Source organism: Pelophylax lessonae, assembly GCF_965119305.1.
Source record: "Pelophylax lessonae genome assembly, chromosome: 10".
In the NCBI taxonomy this organism is placed as follows: Eukaryota; Metazoa; Chordata; class Amphibia; order Anura; family Ranidae; genus Pelophylax; species Pelophylax lessonae.
Genome location: NC_138777.1, coordinates 143640175 through 143653576, shown reverse-complemented (window position 1 = coordinate 143653576; position 13402 = coordinate 143640175). Strand labels below are relative to the sequence as shown.

At 44.9% G+C, this 13402-nt stretch overlaps 1 protein-coding gene across 2 annotated transcripts in view; it reads right to left on the bottom strand.

Moving 5' to 3' along the window:
• The window catches only part of SPTBN2 (spectrin beta, non-erythrocytic 2), a 1240451-nt gene that overhangs the window by 798678 nt on the left and 428371 nt on the right, over nt 1-13402 (bottom strand). The window lies entirely within an intron of this gene.

Below are 13402 nucleotides of genomic sequence, written 5' to 3'. Positions count from 1 at the left end.
TGTTGGGAACCTCCCTCTACGTTCCTTCTTGGCTCAAATTTGTCTTTTGACAGAACATGAGAATTAGCTTGAGAGAAAGAACATCTTCTGGCATTTGGCCACACTGTCTGAGGTCTGTGCTGGGAGGGGAGATCTGGGTGGGGATTAAGAGGATTTAAAGAAAAGAAGAAAGGAAATAAAATTTGTAGAAAGGGGTGATTGGGAGAGGAGGTGAAGAGGATTTGTACTGGGGGGGGGGATGTGAAAGGAATAAGAGAATTTGTGCTAGAAGGAGGGGTTTGGGGGGAGGTGCCCTAGGTCTGTTATAATTTTACCAACTGGGGGGTGATCTGGGAGCTTCTCCTGCACCTCCACTTCTCCTGCATCTCACTGACATGAGTGATTGCAAGTTTGGGCAATGTTTTACAAAAAAAGGTGCAGAGAAGGGCAGCTGAGTTAAAATGTTTGGGGACCTATGAGGAAATACTAAGTAAACTGAATTTATATACCTGTGAGAAGATGCGATTAACCACTTTAAGACCGGAAGGATTAGCCCCCTTCCTGACCAGGCCCTATTTTGCGATTCGGCACTGCGTTAATTTAACGGACAATTGCGCGGTCTTGTGGCGCTGTACCCAAATAAAAGTGATGTCTTTTTTCCCCCGCAAATAGAGCTTTCTTTTGGTGCTATTTGATCACCTGTGTATTTTTTGCGCTATAAACAAAAAAACAGCGACAATTTTGAAAAAAAAAAAAAAAAAACAATATTTTTCACATTCTGCTATATGACATTCTCAAAAAAAAAATAAAAAAATAAAAACCAGGAACAGAACCGGGGATGTACTGACTGATATCCTTAGGAACATGGGGTATGGTGGAAGAACCACTAAGAGCCGCTGAGATTAGGTGGAACGTTGAGGAGTGGGAGAGGGCCCCACTTCATGTCTCATCCTGTGTGGAGGTTCTTCGGGTTACAACTTACCAATCATATTGAGATGTACTTCTAGGTTGGATGGGAATGAAGTTTGGAGAGGGAGACATTTCAGGTACTATGTCTCATTGCCGTAAGAAGGCGAGACCTTCATCCAACGTAGAAATAGGGACAGTAGTACCATTATGTGATATAAGCAGTGTTGCGAGGTATTTCCACTTGTGAGAAATTTGGTGATTTCTCAATGCCTTGGTTATACTAGCCAATTGTCTCCTATGTTGAAGATTGTGGCGGGATAAGTCCGGCAAAATCTGGACAGATGTGTAGGATGGGGGTCTCTGATCTATTTTACGAAATTGCTCCATAATGGCTTCTCTTGTTTTATTATAGTGTACCCGCAGGAGGATGTCTCTAGGGATGTCATCAGCCAGGAAAGAAGGTTTGGGAATTCTGTGTACTCTGTCCACAATAAGATCTTGTTCAGAAAGCGAAGGGACAATCGCACGGAACATTTCCTGGACATACTGAGGAAGTTGGGACTGTAGAACTGTTTCTGGGACTCCTCTGAGTTTTAAATTGTTCCTACGGGAATGGTCCTCCAGGTCTGCCAATTTATCTTTAATCCATAGTATGTCTTCTGTTTGGCCACTATGGGCATCAACCAGTGTATTGTATGAAGTGGAATATTCACCCATGGCCTGTTCCATTTGGTCAACTCTGTCACCTAATTCATATACCTCCTTGCGACATCTTGCGACTGAAGCTGTAAGGTAATTATGAATTGAGTCCCTAAGGGACATTAACATGTCTTTCAGTACTATGTCTGAGACCGACTGGCCCGTTGTAGGGAATCCAGCAATAGGGTCAGTGATGGCGGTTGCTTGTTGTTGCTGAGGTAAGACACTGCTAACTTCCATGTCAGGGTCCCAATTGTCACCTTCTGTGGGGTCTATTTTCTGGCGGGACCTTGCAGGGCTCCTAGTAGATGGAGTATTGGTCCCTGAATGAAAACTCCCCTCACTGTGTGGGGTGGGAGGTGTGAGAGCCCCTAAATTAGCAGTAGAAATTTGAGTTACCTCAGGACCCTGTCTGTGCGGGCCGCTGCCATTTTTAGGCCTGTGGAGCGGTCCTGAGCCCGAGAATGGTGGCAGTTTGTGAGGCGGAGTTTGCCCTCCTTTCCTTCTCTGCGGCATTCCTGAGGGAGGCTCACTGACCGTTTTTTGACGGTTTGTAGGTAGGTGGGAGCCCTCTATGCGACGGATATCTCAGCGGTCCGGCGGAGCTCTGTGATTAAGCAGCCATCACAGAGCTCGGAGCCACGCCCCCTCTCATTTTTTACAAATTTTTTATTTTTTTTACAATTGTTTTGGAGCCCAATGGGTCTAAACCCCTGATGTTTCACTTTGTAACGCTCCTGCGTTTCATGTATGGTGTGGATTTTCAGCTGCAGAAATATTCCACTTCAGTAGTCATGTAAGAGAGATGCTGAGATACCATTCCCAACCTCAATGACTCATCATGTGTGGAAGGTCTTAATTCAGCTAGTAAATACACACACTCAACAAGCTGGTTCCTAGAGTGACGTTATGTATGTAGTAACACAGTGATGAAGATTTAAGAGACAGGTTGAGTGGAGGTGGTAGGTGACAGACACTTGAAGGTAAGACAGTAGCAGATGGATGCAGGTAGGTTTAGCAATCATGTATGGTAGCAGATGACAGAGTAGCAGGTGGACATACAAGAGAGATCAACCCAGTGCAGGAATAAGTAGCAGTAGTCTTAAGAGCTAGAAATTTAGATATGCAGATGTGATAAATAGTCTTTACTATGCAGAGCTAGATAGTGTAAGCTTAGTATAAGTTTATAGAGGGTTCCCCTGCGGGGTACTTAGCACTAATAGCAATACAGCCGAAGGTTGGTTCAGGAGGAGCGGATGATCCGGAAGCGGGATGCAGGGATCAGCGCAGCGAGGTTCCGTCAGCGAGGTATGCTTGCAAGCACGAAAGCTTCAAGCCAAGTTAGCATCCAGGTAAGGGTGTTTGAACGAACACATGTGAGTGAGAACCGGCGATTTAAATAGCCATCTAGTCCGGCGCTGAGTGATGACAGCTTCAGTCTTAAAGGTGTATGCGCACCTTTCCAAAAGAGAATGGTGGGGCGCACACACTTGTGAAAAGAGTAATTTAGGGTACCAAAGGTACCGGAACATTACACACTTTTAACTACTTAATGCAAACTGACGTAGACCTACGTCTGCTCAATTTAAGTGGTTGTACCGGGATGATGCCTCTAGCTAGAGGCATCATCCTGGTACCGTTGTTTAGAGCTGGCGGTTGGCTTTCTGGCAGTAACAACCAATGTAGCTCGGGAGCAGCTCGATCGTTACCCCGGCAAGTGGGAGGGGACGTCCCCCCCCTTTCCGCCGCCTTCCGCAGCTCTGCTCGGGTCTCCTGTCCCACCAGGAGACCCGAGCAACCAGCGGGTGCGTCCGCCGGCTGGATGTAGTCCCAATCTAAGCCGGATGCGGCTTTGATTGGGTCTCCGATGACGTAACCCGGAGGCGGCGTCCATGACGTCACATCCGGGTTACTCGGCTGCTAAAGGCGGCAGTTTCAAAAAGTTAATGTATTCAAAAATGCAGTTTTTCTGTGACATCAATAAAAGTGATCAGATTTTTTTTCTTTTTTTAAAAACCTGTGTTAAAAAATTAAAAAAATAAATAAAAAATAAATAGGGAAAAAATAAAATAATTTTAGCAGCCCCCGTCTCACAGCTAGTGAGCTGTGTGAGGGGTCTCACAATAGCAGAAAAGTTTTTAATGAACTTCCTGTAGAAATTTGAAAATCCCAGGAATCGCTGTAGCGCCTTGCGTGTGGTTGGTGTAGGCCAATCCTGAATGCAGGATATTTTACTCATGTCCATCTCGATTCCTGTTTTGGATATGATGTAGCCTAGAAAGAGTACCTCGTCTTTATGAAACAAGCATTTCTTCAGTTTCACATAAAGGTTATGTGCAAGCAATCTCGATAGTACAAGTCTTACATGTCTTATGTGTTCAGACAGGGATCGTGAATATATAAGTATATCGTCCAGATATACCACAACACAGACATCTAGTAAGTCTTTAAAAATATCGTTTATAAATCATTGGAAAACTGCAGGGGCGTTGCATAGCCCGAATGGCATCACAAGATATTCGAACAATCCGTATCTGGTTCTGAATGCAGTCTTCCACTCGTGTCCATCACGGATTCGAATGAGATTGTATGCTCCTTTCAGGTCCAATTTTGAAAAATAGGTAGCTCCACGCACCTGCTCAATGAGCTCAGGGATAAGCGGTAGAGGATAGCGATCTTTTATTGTGATAGCATTCAATTTCCTGTAGTCGATGATAGGTCTGAGACTTGAGTCCTTATTGCGAACAAAAAAGAGTCCTGCTGCTGTGGAAGAAGTGGAAGGTCTAATAAAACCTTTTTCCAAATTCTCATCCAAATAGGTTTTGAGATGGGAAAGTTCATCCTGTGAAAGAGGATAAACATGACCGAACGGCAATTTGCTATTTGGGAGTAGATCCAGGGCCGGCCTTTGGGGTGTGCGAGCTGTGCGGCCGCACAGGGCGCCATGGGCAACAGGGGCGCCGTGCGGTCAACACAGCTCGCAGATGATCAGGGCACACAGCGGGAGGTAAGCGGCGATCGCTTCCTGGAGGTTCAGTGTGGGGGTCTCTGATGTAAGGGGGGCTCTATGTGGGGGGGTCTCTGATGTAAGGGGGGCTCTATGTGGGGGGGTCTCTGATGTAAGGGGTGCTCTGTGTGGGGGTCTCTGATGTAAGGGGGGGCTCTGTGGGGGTCTCTAATGTAAGGGGGTCTTTGATGTAAGGGGGGGGGCTCTGTGGGGATCTCTAATGTAAAGGGGTATTTGATGTAAGGGGGGCTCTGTGAGGGGTCTCTAATGTAAGGGGGGCTAAGTTATTAGTGATCATAAAAAAGAAAAGTCAAATAAAGTGCAAAAAAGTGCAAGAAAATGTGCGGGGGGGGTCACGCGCGTGGTGGGGGCGCCACAGGATTAGCTCGCACAGGGCGCCTGAACACCTAAGGCCGGCCCCGAGTAGATCAATGCTACAATCATAGTCTCGATGAGGAGGTAATGCTTGAGCATTTTTCTCAAGAAAAACCTCAGAAAGATCCTGATAACATAGTGGTGCAATCTCATCTGTCACCATAGACAGAATCTTCCCGGAAGACGGAAGGTTACACGTATCCTCGCAATAGCAAGAGAGGAAGGCCAAGGACCGTTCCTTCCAATCTATGGTTGGTTGGTGTGTGTGTGTAACCAGGGAAGTCCCAACACAATGGGAAAGTGGGGTGAAGGTATTAAATCGAAGGTAGTAGTCTCCCTATGAGACTCGTTAATAGTGACTAGAAGTGCTTGTGTCTGATCGGTGATCGGACCAGAGGATAACGGAACACCGGTAATAAGACTTACTGAGACAGGTTTAAGTTTAGAAATAATAGGAATTTTATTTGAAGCAGCAAAACATATATCAATATAATTTCCACAAGATCCTGTGTCAATCATGGCCTTAGTAGTAATCCTGTTCTGGTCCCACTGTAATGTCAAACAAATAAAAATGTAAGGGTTAGTGAATGAAGTTGTCAATCCCCCTAGGAGGACATGTGAACACTCACCCTTCTTTTTGTTGACTAGGGGACAGACATTTATCTTATGATCCGGGGATGCACAGTACAAGCAGAGATTTTCATATCGTCTTTTGGCTTTTTCCATAGTTGATAGCCGTGAGCGTATGGTTCCTACCTCCATAGGAACGGGGTTAACGGCCGGAATCCGAGAGGAAACGGATAATGGCATTCCCATTTTCTCAGCCTTTCTTTCTCGTAGTCTTCTATCTATGGTAATACTGAGTTGTATTAATGCATCCAGGGTTTTTGGTAGATCCGCTCGGGAGAGCTCGTCCTTAACGGCTTCTGATAGGCCAAGCCTAAATTGGGTTTTCAGAGATGCATCATTCCATTCTGAATCAAGGGTCCATCTCTTGAACAAAGTCTTCTACAGGCCTCCTTCCTTGTTTCAAGGATCTTAATTGAAGATCGGCAGTACTCTGCCTATTGGGGTCATCATATAGGCTAGTGAGTTCTGCTAGGAACAAGGCATAGGAGTTGAGAAGCTGGTCGTTTTTCTCAAAAAGAGAGTCTGCCCAGGCTCGAGGATCGCCTGTTAGGTAAGAAATAATAGTACAAACCTTAATGTGATCAGTAAGGTAGGTACGAGGTTTTAGCAAAAAAAGTAACTCACATGCGTTTTTAAATTCGCGAAATTTTTTGCGATCGCCTGTAAATACCAAAGGGGGATTTATCTTGGGTTCAGGGGACTGAGCAGAGGTAAGTTGTGTCAGTCTAATTACCTGCTGCGACAGAGCCTGATTGTCTTCTTTTAATTCAGCAAGTGCGTGTATTAACGCAGTTACTTGCTGTTTTAATTGTGTCACCTGAGTGGTTATTTCTGCTGAATCCATTTGTGGGTTCGTTCAATCTGTAACGCTCCTGCGTTTCATGTATGGCGTGGATTTTCAGCTGCAGAAATATTCCACTTCAGTAGTCATGTAAGAGAGATGCTGAGATACCATTCCCAACCTCAATGACTCATCATGTGTGGAAGGTCTTAATTCAGCTAGTAAATACACACACTCAACAAGCTGGTTCCTAGAGTGACTTTATGTATGTAGTAACACAGTGATGAAGATTTAAGAGACAGGTTGAGTGGAGGTGGTAGGTGACAGACACTTGAAGGTAAGACAGTAGCAGATGGATGCAGGTAGGTTTAGCAATCATGTATGGTAGCAGATGACAGAGTAGCAGGTGGACATACAAGAGAGATCAACCCAGTGCAGGAATAAGTAGCAGTAGTCTTAAGAGCTAGCAATCTAGATATGCAGATGTGATAAATAGTCTTTACTATGCAGAGCTAGATAGTGTAAGCTTAGTATAAGTTTATAGAGGGTTCCCCTGCGGGGTACTTAGCACTAATAGCAATACAGCCGAAGGTTGGTTCAGGAGGAGCGGATGATCCGGAAGCGGGATGCAGGGATCAGCGCAGCGAGGTTCCGTCAGCGAGGTATGCTTGCAAGCACGAAAGCTTCAAGCCAAGTTAGCATCCAGGTAAGGGTGTTTGAACGAACACATGTGAGTGAGAACCGGCGATTTAAATAGCCATCTAGTCCGGCGCTGAGTGATGACAGCTTCAGTCTTAAAGGTGTATGCGCACCTTTCCAAAAGAGAATGGTGGGGCGCATACACTTGTGAAAAGAGTAATTTAGGGTACCAAAGGTACCGGAACATTACACACTTTTAACTACTTAATGCAAACTGACGTAGACCTACGTCTGCTCAATTTAAGTGGTTGTACCGGGATGATGCCTCTAGCTAGAGGCATCATCCTGGTACCGTTGTTTAGAGCTGGCGGTTGGCTTTCTGGCAGTAACAACCGATGTAGCTCGGGAGCAGCTCGATCGTTACCCCGGCAAGTGGGAGGGGACGTCCCCCCCCCTTTCCGCCGCCTTCCGCAGCTCTGCTCGGGTCTCCTGTCCCACCAGGAGACCCGAGCAACCAGCGGGTGCGTCCGCCGGCTGGATGTAGTCCCAATCTAAGCCAGATGCGGCTTTGATTGGGTCTCCGATGACGTAACCCGGAGGCGGCGTCCATGACGTCACATCCGGGTTACTCGGCTGCTAAAGGCGGCAGTTTCAAAAAGTTAATGTATTCAAAAATGCAGTTTTTCTGTGACATCAATAAAAGTGATCAGATTTTTTTTCTTTTTTAAAAACCTGTGTTAAAAAATTAAAAAAATAAATAAAAAATAAATAGGGAAAAAATAAAATAATTTTAGCCGCCCCCGTCGCCATGAGCTCGCGCATGAAAGAAAACGTATATGGAAGTTGCGCCACGAATGAAATCGCTGTTCAAACCACACATGTTAGGTATCGCCGCAATCGCCAGAGCGTGAGCAATATTTAACAAAAAGCAGGTAGCAGTAAGAGAGTAGAGGAGGGTGACATTTATTAGAATTGATTGCCATGGGCTGTATTTTCCCCTGCAGCCACTGAATCTGGCTTTAAGCGGCTGCAGGAAGAAAATACAGCCAATCAGTTATAGCAAATGCTGCAGCAAGGTAGCAGGTTGAACCCCTGGGGTCTGGATCCTGGCTCCACTGCAATCCCAGTGTGGGCTCACAGAGCAGCCGATGGCGTGAATGTAGCTCAGTGGCTCAGCCGGGTCAGTCCAGCGCGGCCCAACATCCTAAATCCCAGCTAGTGTCAGCACTGCAGACAATTTGTCACCCCCTCAAGTTGGCACCTGGAGCATGTGCCCCCCTGCCTCCTCCTAGTTTCAGCCCTGTCCATCAGTGCCACCTATCAGTGCTGCATTTCAGTGCCCTTCAGTGCCACCTATCAGTGCAGCCGCATCAGTGCCCACCAGTGCCTCCACATTAGCGCCCACCAGTGTTGCCCACCAGTGCCGCCCACCAGTGCAGCCTATTTTTCGATCCTTATTTTTGGTCTTTATTTGTTTATTTAGCAAAAAAAGAAAAAAAAACAAAACTGTGGTGATTAAATACTGCCAAAAGAAAGCTCTATTTGTGTAAAAAAAATTTTTACAAATTTTGTTTGGGTACAGTGTTGCATGACCATGCTGAAAGATGAAAATTGGACTGGTCAGGAAGGGGGTAAAAGTGCCCAGTAGGCAAGTGGTGAAAAAAATGCCCGTAAAATGCTAGTAAATTGCTACGCTGAGGTGTGAATGGAGCCTAAGGTAGAAGTACGAACCACTAAGCTATTATGCTGTCCAGTATGTGATAAATGGCTTCCTAAAAGAACAAAGTATAGAAGATTACCTACATTTCATAAAATAAAGTGTTACATGATTGCTGCTAGGCATTAGAGAGTATTTTCCTACTTGGTAAAGCAGATCTGACTATGAAAATGCACAAGGGGACAAAAAAACATTCTGTACCTTTAGGCTGCAAAATTGTGACAGAAATTATAACTTAAAGCATCTTTAAACCCAAACGCAAACATTTATTATATTTGCTGAAGACGCCATAAGGCGAAATGCATTGATGTCCACCTGTCTACACTGCCTTACTAACCAGTGATGTAACTTCCGGCGACTCTGAGGAACGCACGCCGGCCGGCTTCTCGGAGCGTTTAGAGAGGGGGAGCCCATTACATGATTGAGGAAAGGGGATGCAATTGATATGCGATCTGAGCTGATGCCGGTCAGGGCACATTCTATGTAAGCCTAACTATTGATGTGTGTGTGTGGTGGCATTTTAATACTAAATAAAACAGTGTTGCACTATTATGGGTGTCTCTGTTTTACCTCCATATAATCAACATCAGCCATCCGAGAGAAAATAGAGAGGTGCAGATCTATCCAGGTGTTCTGATTGCTGATAAGGCTTTATGGTCCCTGGTGAGCAGATTTATGAGTCTTATCACGAGGTGGAGCACTTGAATCAAAATATGAAGGCACGGTGTGGGCGACAGCATTTATTGAGCACCAATTTATTCCACTTAACCACTTACCCACTGAGCACTTAAACCCCCTTCCTAACCAAACCAATTTTCAGCTTTCAGTGCTCTCACATTTTGAATGACAATTACTCAGTCATGCAACACTGTACCCATATGAAATTTTCATCCTTTTTTTCACACAGAGTTTTCTTTTGGTGGCATTTAATGATAAATGGGTTTTTTATTTTTTGCGCTATAAATGAAAAAAGACTGAAAATTTTGTAAAAAAATGAATTTTTCTTTGTTTCCGTTTTAAATTTTGCAAATTTAGTATTTTTCTTCATAAATTTTGGCCAAAATTTATACTGCTACATATCTTTAGTAAAAATAACCCAAATAAGTATACATTTTTTGGTCTTTGTGAAGGTTATAAAGTCTACAAGCTATGGTACCAATCATTGAAAATTGATCACACCTGATGTACTGACGGCCTCATTTCTTGAGACCCTAACAAGTCAGGACAGTACAAATACCCCCCAAATGACCCCTTTTTGGAAAGTAGACATTCCAAGGTATTTAGTAAGAGGCATGGTGAGTTTTTTGAAGTTGTAATTTTTTCCCACAATTCTTTGCAAATGAAGATTTAAAAAAAAATATTATTTTTCACAAAATGTTCATATTACGAAGTTATTTCTCACACACTGTACAGGCATACTTGCAACTACACCCCAAAATACATTCTGCTACTCCTCCTGAGTATGGCGATACCACATGTGTGAGACTTTACCACAGCCTGACCACATACAGAGGCCCAACATCCAAGGAGCACCGTCAAGTGTTCTAGAAGCAAAAATGACACATATAATTTTCTGACGACCTATCACACTTTTGAAGGTCCTGGAGCACCAGGACAATGGAAACGCCCACAAAATGACCCCATTTTGGAAGGAAAACACCCCAACTCATAATCTAGGAGGCATACTGAGTCTTTTGAACATGTCATTTTTTTCCACAAGTTTTTGGAAAATGTGGAAAGAAAACCAAAACACATTTTTTTTTTTTACACAAAGTTGTCCATTTACAAGACATTTCTAACACATAGCATGTACATGGCAAAAAATGACACCCCAAAATACATTCTGCTACTCCTCCTGAGTATAACGATACCACATATGTGATACTTTTCCACAGCCTGACCAAATACAGAGGCCCAACATGCAGGGAGCATCGTCATTTCCTGACTTCCCATTACAATTTTGTGAGGCACTGTAGGGCACTGATAAGCATTGTAGTGGTACTGATGTGGCATGGGTGTGGCCTGGATGAGCACTGACGTGGCATGGATGTGGCACTGATGAGCACTGATGTGGCATGGATGTGGCACTGATGAGCACTGATGTGGCATGGATAAGCACTGACGTGGCATGGATGTGGCACTGATGAGCACTGACCTGGGATGGATGTGGCACTGATGAGCACTGATGTGGCATGGATTAGCCCTGACATGGCATGAATGTGGCACGGATGAGCACTGACATGGTCTGGATGAGGCAAAGATGAGCACCCTGATGTGGCATGGATGTGGCCTAGATGAGCACTGACATGGCATGGATGTGGCATGAATGTGGCATTGATGTGGCAAGGATGTGGCACTGACGTGCATTGACATGGCATTGATGTGGCACGGATGTGGCACTGATGTGGCACGGATGAGCACTGACGTGGCATTGATGTGGCACGGATGAGCACTGATGTGGCATGGATGAGCACTGACATGGCATGGATGTGGCATGGATGAGCACTGGTGTGGCATTGATGTGGCACGGTTGACCACTGACGTGGCACGGATGAGCACTGAAGTGGCATGGATGTGGCACAGATGAGCACTGACGTGGCATGGATGTGGCATGGAGGAGAACAGATGTGGGATGGATGAGCATGGATGTGGCATGGATGAGCACTGAGGTGGCATGGGCGGGCACAGATGTGGGATGGATGAGCATGGATGTGGCATGGTTGCGCACTGAGGTGGCATGGGCGGGCACAGATGTGGCACGGATGTGGCACAGATGAGGCACGGATGTGGCACGGATGAGGCATGGATGAGCATGGATGTGGCATGGATGAGCACTAAGGTGGCATGGGTGGACACGGATGTGGCATTGATGAGCACTGAGGTGGCATGGGTGGGCATGGATGTGGCACGGATGATGCATGGATGAGGCACGGATGATGCATAGATGGGGCACTGATGGGGCACAGGTGAGGCACTGATGGGGCACGGATGAGACATGGATGGGGCATGGTTGAAGCAGAGGAGGCGTGCAGCTGCAATTTCTCTCCTCTCCTTGCACGCTGTATCGATTGCTGTGTACAGCGTGCAAGGGGAGGAGAGAAATGAATCGTTGTTGTGAAGTGATCGCTCCGTCCAATGGACGGAGTGATCATGTGGCAAAGGACCGCTCTCATTGGCCCTTTACCACGATTCGTGATGAGTCGGGTCCCCGTGTGTGCGTGCCCCAGGGGCGCGCGGGAGCGCGATTCTGGGAGGACGTCCATGTATGCCCTTCCAGAACTTAGACAACCGCGCTGTAGCCGTCTTTTGGCTATGGCCCGGTTGGCAACTGGTTAAGAAGACTTCTTTGTATATGGACTGTGAATGCTTCACATTTATTTATTTCTGCTGGTTATAAAGCAATAGTGTATTGTTGTGTTCACACTATTGGCACATTTGTATGTTATTTTCCATTATATCTACATTAGCCATCACTTAACAGTGCCTGCTTTATATGTATTATTTTTCTTTTTAGTGTTTTTTCACTTAAAGGAGCAGCAGTTAAGGGAACTCAGTACATGGATGAGGCGCTCTTCATGGATTATTTAATTTATTGTATTGCAGCGTACCATTTCTCTTGATGGCTGCTTTAGTTTCATTTTTTTTTTGCTTTTTCCTATTTTCATCTGGCGATCCTGCTAATAGGTTCTTAATTTTTCAACAGAACAAGCTCTCTTGCAGTTACAGGAATGAGGCAAACCATTTAACCCTGGCAGGGAAACATAAAATGATCAGCTTTTATTTATGTAAAACCTTTATCCCAAAAGGAAAAAAACAGTTTGCCTATAAAGTATTTGCTGGAGTTTGGCTTCAATTTGGTACTGTAAATAAACCTGCTAGTACATCTAACATTTCCCTCCCCCCAAACTGACCATGCTGCTGTCCAAATGTGGCCACTTTGCACATGGTGTCTATCTAATACAGAAATTGTGTTACTGGCCAGATCACCAGGAGAAAACAGAGGGGAAAAAAACCTAAAAAATAAAACGAATACACCCACCACATCTAATGATTGTAAACTGCACTATATTACATTTTATTGGAGACACTGTGGGGATTGGTCCACTTCCTATGGGAGCGGCCTCCCCCTTCCCTATTTACCTCCACACCTGACAGGTAGGGTCATTTCCTTGCTTCAGCTGGGAGGTACGCTTGCTGTGTGACAGTGTGGAGGTAATTATATGATATCTTAGATAGCCCTTATCCTTTTTTTTATCTGCTATGCTACCCCTATTTATTTAATGGAATTAAATTTACTTTAATACACCACTGATAGTTCCTTTTCTTCTCCTGTTTGGGGACTATTTTTTTCTCTTTTTTATCTACAGAAAGGAGTATTGGTTACAGCTATATTTTATGTCACCAAGCCTCCACTCTGGAGGCTAAGTTTTTTTGTTGGACTGTGGACACACTGATCCCTAACTGGGCCTCGCCTTAAGGTAAATATATAGGTGGCCTAGTTCATACATATACTGTATATCATCCTCTTTATTCTTGCCCCTGCTTTTAGGTGCTTTTCTGTGGCCACTATTGTTCTCTATGGCTTTATACTTTATATTTGTTTTTTGCTAGGATTCTCTCAATCCGTTTTATGCCTTGCCCCTTGTGGTCCCTGGTTTGGACTCGT